The sequence below is a fragment of the Vicia villosa genome, linkage group LG1, assembly GCF_029867415.1.
Source record: "Vicia villosa cultivar HV-30 ecotype Madison, WI linkage group LG1, Vvil1.0, whole genome shotgun sequence".
NCBI classification, from domain to species: Eukaryota; Viridiplantae; Streptophyta; class Magnoliopsida; order Fabales; family Fabaceae; genus Vicia; species Vicia villosa.
Window position 1 is genome coordinate 250,543,569 of NC_081180.1, and position 8,365 is coordinate 250,551,933.

Sequence of the window (8,365 nt, forward strand, 5' to 3'; positions counted from 1 at the left end):
CTGAAATCATCAAAGTAAGGGTGAGTTTCATTCGAATTAACAACCATTATACAATCATAAGCAATAAAATCTCATAGCAACTATCATCCATTCATCATACATATAATCGGAATCATTATAACAAACAAGCATCAGTGTATAAACATCATCTATCACACCACACAATCATCCAATTATATCATGTTATAATGCAATGAATGAAACGACACTTATGCATGTGGTACCAAAATTCGTGAATCATATCACAGGACTTCTCTCTTTGATACTGCCCTCTAGTCGCTCACACCCCACATGGGCACACGACTACTGCCTCATCGCTCACACCCCACATGGGCACACGAGGACTTCCCGCTAATCTCCGCACAATGGGAATTAGCCTTCCAATGCAAATGATTTATGAATAATGCACACATGACACATACTTACATCATCATACATCATCATCATCCCGATGCTTAACATCGCTTATTACCTCTTTCCAATAACGTCACAACAAGTATGTACATGTATAAACATCATTCAATCATTCACATACAACAGCACATCATCACAACAACATACACATCACATCAATGTTAATTGCCATCATACTCCAATTCAACAATATTTTAATTGAATAAATAAACAAGTCGGCAACTGCCCGTATTATCACTTCATCAGATAAAGCATCTCATTAGCTTCGCAACGCCCAAAACGGCACATAAATCGGACACTCAGATCAAAAGTTATGGGTTTTCAAAGATAAAACATTTTCAGAAAAATGCTGCAGAACCCGGGTTGTCCCTACGTGGGAACCGGTTCCTGGCAGCTTCAAAAGTCTCGTCTCTGGTTTTTACTATGGGGAACCGGGTTGTCCCTACATGGGAACCGGTTCCCAGCTGCCCAGAATCCATACTTCTCTGTTTTTACAAGGGGGAACCGGTTCGTCCCACATGGGAACCGGTTCCTACGTACCTGCACAGCAAAAATCACCATTTTGACAGCTTTTACCCTATCCCATAACCCCAATTTCAGGTACATACGAACATAGCACACAATTATCATTGTTTTTCACACAATTACACATTCCCAACAAGTTATTGACATGTATTAACATCATATATCACAAGTATCGACAAAATCATGTCAATTCATACAAGATTATCAAACCTAACAAAATTCCCAACCCGACACGTACAATTGAACTAAACGATAATCCTAATCAATCCTACTACCTACAATCGCATAAGGATCACTAACCCGAAGAATCCCCCCTTACCTCAGAGTCGAATCTTCGAAGTTCTCCTTCCCTTCAGGCTCTTCTCACTTTCACGTGTTCTTCAGTTCCAAAATCTGCTTCTACTGCTTCTTTCCCAATTTCTTTATTTTATGAAAAATAAAATAAAATATTCTTAATGGGCTTGCTTAGTTAACACCCCCCCTTCTACTAACTATCACACTCAGCCCAACACCATATTTTTATTATTTTCCAAATAATTCCCACAGATTATTAATTCTAATAATTTAATTAATAAAATAATTAAATTAATACACTAGAATTAACAGGGTGTTACAACTCTCCCCCACTAAAAGAGTTTTCGTCCTCGAAAACATACCTCAAACGAAGAGTTCGGGATAAGAGTCTTTCATCTGACTTTCCAGCTCCCACGTAACATTTCCACCTGCAGCTCCTCCCCAAGCTACTCGGACTAAAGCTATTTCTTTACCACGTAGTTGCTTTATCTTCCGATCTTCAATCCTCATAGGCAACGCCTCAACTGTCATATTATCTCTCACTTGCACATCATCTGCCTGGATTACATGAGACGAATCCGCAATATATTTCCTCAATTGTGATATATGGAATACGTCATGTAGGTTTGCAAGTGTTGTTGGTAAAGCAATACGATAAGCAACCTCTCCTACTCTTTCTGTAATCTGAAACGGGCCAATGAAACGCGGCGTCAACTTCCTTGACTTCAGTGCTCGACCAACACCCGTCGTAGGAGTTACTCTCAGAAACACATGATCTCCTTCTTGAAATTCAAGTGTTCTCCGCCTCTTGTCATGATAACTCTTCTGACGACTCTGAGAAGCTTTCATCTTCTCCTGAATCATCTTAATCTTTTCCGTCGTCTCTTGAACAATTTCTGGTCCAATCACTGCACTTTCACCAGATTCATACCAACACAGTGGTGTCCTACACCTTCTACCATACAAAGCTTCAAATGGAGCCATACCAATACTCGAATGGTAGCTATTGTTGTAAGTAAATTCAATCAACGGCAAGTAACTATCCCATGTACCACCTTTTTCCAATACACAAGCACGCAATAGATCTTCCAATGATTGAATCGTCCTTTCAGTCTGTCCATCAGTCTGTGGATGATAAGCAGAACTCAACCTCAATTTAGTACCCAAGGCCTTCTGTAACCCTTCCCAAAATCTGGACGTAAATCTTGGATCTCTATCTGATACTATGCTCGAAGGAATACCATGCAAACTTACTATTTTCTCAATGTACAACTGTGCCAACCTTTCCATCGAATAATCCATCCTCATCGGTATGAAATGAGCAGACTTCGTCAGTCGATCCACAATAACCCAAATGGCTTCATAGTTCTTAGCTGTTCTTGGCAATCCAGATACAAAGTCCATGGATATGCTATCCCACTTCCACTCAGGAATAAATAAAGGTTGCATAGTTCCATGCGGCTTCTGATGTTCGATCTTTGACTTCTGACAAGTCAAACAAGAATAAACAAATTCAGCTATTTCCTTTTTCATTCCAGGCCACCAGAATAACTTCTTCAAATCATGGTACATCTTGGTAGCACCAGGGTGGATACTCAATCCACTACGATGTCCTTCTTCCAAGATACTCTTCTTCAGTTCGGTAACATCAGGAACACAAACACGGTCGCCAAACCTCATTATGCCATTCTCATCAATTCTGAATTCACCTCCTTTTCCTTGATTAATCAAAGTCAATTTGTCAACTAGTCCCACATCATCTTTCTGCTTTTCTCTGATCTCATCAAGAATTCCACTAGTCAGCTTTAGCATACCCAACTTGATGCTATTCGAAGTGCCTTCACATACCAAACTTAAATCCCGAAATTGCTCAATCAAATCTAGTTCCCGCACCATCAACATCGACATATGCAAGGACTTCCTACTCAAAGCGTCAGCAACGACATTTGCCTTACCCGGATGGTAATTCAGCTCAAAGTCATAATCTTTAAGGAACTCTAACCACCTCCTCTGTCTCATATTGAGCTCTTTCTGATCAAATAGGTACTTCAGACTCTTATGATCACTAAACACCTCGAACCGTGAACCATAAAGGTAATGTCTCCACAATTTCAACACAAACACCACCGCGGCCAACTCTAAGTCATGAGTCGGGTAGTTCTTCTCATGCACTTTAAGTTGTCTCGACGCATAAGCAACTACCTGCTGATTCTGCATTAGCACACCTCCAAGTCCCATCAATGAAGCATCACAATACACCACAAAAGATTCTGCCGGATTCGGCAAAATTAAAATAGGAGCACTAATCAGCCTCTTCTTTAATTCTTGGAATCCTTCTTCACATTTCAAGTCCCAAACAAACGCTTGACCCTTCCTAGTCAACTTCGTCAATGGTAGAGCTAACTTTGAAAATCCTTCTATAAACTTCCGATAGTAACCTGCAAGACCCAGAAAGCTGCGAATTTCAGTAACGGACTTCGGAGCTTCCCACTGAGACACAGCTTCTACCTTTGCTGGATCTACGGCAATACCATTCTCGGAAATTACATGACCCAGGAAACTCACTTCCTTTAACCAGAAATCACATTTCGACAGTTTGGCATAAAGCTTCTTCTCTTTCAACACTCCCAGTACAATTCTGAGATGCTCTGCATGTTCTTCTTCATTTTTGGAATATATCAGAATGTCGTCAATGAACACCACGACGAACTTATCAAGATAAGGATGAAAAATTCTATTCATATATTCCATGAAAACACCAGGTGCGTTAGTAACTCCAAACGGCATCACAGTGTATTCATAATGACCATACCTCGTTCTGAACGCAGTCTTCTGAATATCATCTGCCTTCACACGAATCTGATGATACCCAGACCTCAAATCAATTTTACTGAATATACTAGCTCCGACCAACTGATCCATCAAATCATCAATCCTCGGCAGTGGATACCGATTCTTGATTGTAACTTTATTCAGTTGTCTGTAGTCTACACACAACCTCATAGATCCTTCCTTCTTCTTTACCAATAACACCGGTGCACCCCACGGTGATACACTTGGACGAATGAACTCCTTCTCCAACAATTCTTCTAATTGACTCTTCAATTCGGTCAATTCAGATGCCGACATTCTATAAGGTGCCATTGATATAGGACTGGTTCCAGGAACTAACTCAATAGCAAACTCTACTTCCCTTTCAGGTGGTAGCTCTCTAACATCTTCTGGAAAAACTTCTGGAAATTCTCGTACCACCGGTAATTCATTACTCACCACTCTTCCTTTCACTTCCATCGACGCAAGGAGCATAAACACGGCTGCCCCGTCTTGAATTGCTTCGCCCACTTGTCTTGCAGTCATTGCCAACTCATCAACATTAACTTCTTCAGGAAAGATGACCGTCTTTGTAAAACAGTTGATATGAACTCGGTTAAATTGCAACCAGTTCATTCCCAAAATAATGTCAAGTTGTTTGAGTGGAAGGCACACTAAGTCCATTCCAAACTTCCTACCAAATATATCAACAGGACAGTTCAAACATGCAGATGAAGTGGTCACTGAACCCGACGCAGGAGTGTCAATAACCATACTTCCACTAATCTTTGATATCTCTAAATTTAGCCTCTTAGCACAATCCAATGAAATAAACGAGTGAGTCGCACCAGTATCAATAATCGCAATTAAAGGTGTGTTATGTATGAAACACGTACCTTTAATCAGTCTATCCTCCGGAGTAGTTTCTGATCCAGACAAAGCAAAGACTTTCCCTCCATCTTGGTCCTTCTTTGGCTTGGTGCACTGCGGACTGATATGACCCTCTTCTCCACAGTTATAGCAAGTCACTGTTCTCATTTTGCAGTCAGCAGCAATATGACCCATTCTGTTACACTTGAAGCACTTCTTCTCTTCTTTCTTGCACTCATTCCTCTTATGTCCTGTTTCACCACAGTTGAAGCACCTAACGGGAGCACCAGAATCTCCCCCACTAGGTCTTTTCCAATTACCAGCTCTTGGGTTTCCCCTACCATATGGTGTACCTCTATCCATAGGCTTTTTGCCCTTCTTGTCAACTAGCTCGCGAGAGTGAGATGATTTCAGCTTAAGATTGTCTTCCTCAAAGATTCTGCTACAGTCCAGTAAATCAGCAAATCGGCGAATCCTTTGATACCTGATACCCTGCTTGATCTCATCACGAAGACCATTCTCAAACTTGATACATTTAGAGAATTCTCCAGCTGCATCGTTGGTGTAGTGCACGTAGTGTTTATCCAATTCCACAAATTTGGAGGCATATTCCGGCACTGTCATACTACCCTGTTTCAGTTCCAAGAACTCAATTTCCTTCTTTCCCCGCACATCTTCAGGAAAGTACTTCCTCAGAAATTCTCTCTTGAATATGGCCCCAGTAATCGCAATCCCATCTGAATCCAATTCAGTCCTAGTAGTAACCCACCAGTCATCAGCTTCTTCTGATAGCATGTGAGTACCGTACCTCACCTTCAGATTCTCTGCACAATCGATCACTCGGAAGATCCTCTCGATCTCTTTCAACCATTTCTGAGCACCATCAGGGTCATGAGTGCCTTTGAACAGTGGAGGATTGTTCCTCTGAAAGCTGTTCAACTGCCTGTCAGCACCAATCGCAGCTCCATTAGCATTCCCTCCCAATACACCAGCAATCATGCCTAGAGCCTCTGCGATAGCATCATCGTTCCTTCCACCTCTTCCAGCCATTGTTCTGCTAAATCACAAAACAATCTCATCAGAATAAAAGTATCGACAGTGTTTACCTTACACTAGTCGCATACAAGGGAACACTGACACTAAGACTCTGACTCTAACGACCGACTATGCTCTGATACCACTATTGTAACACCCTTCTAAACCCCCCTCGGAATTATAATATAATCAGAGTAATTAAACAACAAGGATGCTACAATTATTAAATAAATAAAACATCAAAGTCGATTGTCATGCTTTTATTGAAAATTAACCAATAACGAACAGGTGTTTAGCACAGCGGAACTTAAAACCAACAGTATTAGGAACATCTCCACATAAATACTCCATACATAAATCCATAGCCAAAAGACAACAAAGTTTAACAAGTAACGCTAAGACTAGTCGATCCTAGTGTTACAATCAGAGCATGACTCGACACGAACTACGGGCTAGCCTATAAGCTATCTTCACCCAATCAAAACGCTGCTACATCCTTAATCTGAAATCATCAAAGTAAGGGTGAGTTTCATTCGAATTAACAACCATTATACAATCATAAGCAATAAAATCTCATAGCAACTATCATCCATTCATCATACATATAATCGGAATCATTATAACAAACAAGCATCAGTGTATAAACATCATCTATCACACCACACAATCATCCAATTATATCATGTTATAATGCAATGAATGAAACGACACTTATGCATGTGGTACCAAAATTCGTGAATCATATCACAGGACTTCTCTCTTTGATACTGCCCTCTAGTCGCTCACACCCCACATGGGCACACGACTACTGCCTCATCGCTCACACCCCACATGGGCACACGAGGACTTCCCGCTAATCTCCGCACAATGGGAATTAGCCTTCCAATGCAAATGATTTATGAATAATGCACACATGACACATACTTACATCATCATACATCATCATCATCCCGATGCTTAACATCGCTTATTACCTCTTTCCAATAACGTCACAACAAGTATGTACATGTATAAACATCATTCAATCATTCACATACAACAGCACATCATCACAACAACATACACATCACATCAATGTTAATTGCCATCATACTCCAATTCAACAATATTTTAATTGAATAAATAAACAAGTCGGCAACTGCCCGTATTATCACTTCATCAGATAAAACATCTCATTAGCTTCGCAACGCCCAAAACGGCACATAAATCGGACACTCAGATCAAAAGTTATGGGTTTCAAAGATAAAACATTTTTAGAAAAATGCTGCAGAACCCGGGTTGTCCCTACGTGGGAACCGGTTCCTGGCAGCTTCAAAAGTCTCGTCTCTGGTTTTTACTATGGGGAACCGGGTTGTCCCTACATGGGAACCGGTTCCCAGCTGCCCAGAATCCATACTTCTCTGTTTTTACAAGGGGGAACCGGTTCGTCCCACATGGGAACCGGTTCCTACGTACCTGCACAGCAAAAATCACCATTTTGACAGCTTTTACCCTATCCCATAACCCCAATTTCAGGTACATACGAACATAGCACACAATTATCATTGTTTTTCACACAATTACACATTCCCAACAAGTTATTGACATGTATTAACATCATATATCACAAGTATCGACAGAATCATGTCAATTCATACAAGATTATCAAACCTAACAAAATTCCCAACCCGACACGTACAATTGAACTAAACGATAATCCTAATCAATCCTACTACCTACAATTGCATAAGGATCACTAACCCGAAGAATCCCCCCTTACCTCAGAGTCGAATCTTCGAAGTTCTCCTTCCCTTCAGGCTCTTCTCACTTTCACGTGTTCTTCAGTTCCAAAATCTGCTTCTACTGCTTCTTTCCCAATTTCTTTATTTTATGAAAAATAAAATAAAATATTCTTAATGGGCTTGCTTAGTTAACACCCCCCCTTCTACTAACTATCACACTCAGCCCAACACCATATTTTTATTATTTTCCAAATAATTCCCACAGATTATTAATTCTAATAATTTAATTAATAAAATAATTAAATTAATACACTAGAATTAACGGGGTGTTACACTACTCCCAACTTCCCAAAGAAAAAGGAAGGAGAAACTAATGCAGTGGTGCATCAGGATACTAGACCTCCTATGTCATTCCCACCGCAACAAAATAGGTTTCAAGGACCCCAAAGGAGATTCGATCCGCTACCTACTTCCAAAAAGGAGATACTGAGATACTTGATAAGCGAGTCCTTAGTAGAAGTCAAACCATTGGCGCCTCCTCCTCCAGGCAAAATCACACCTAATTACAAACCAAATGAGAGGTGTGAATATCATGCCAATTCTCCCGGGCATACCTTGGAGAAATGTTGGGCTTTCAAGCACATAGTTCAAGATCTGATTGAGTCAGGGGTAATCGCCTTTGACAAACCCAATGT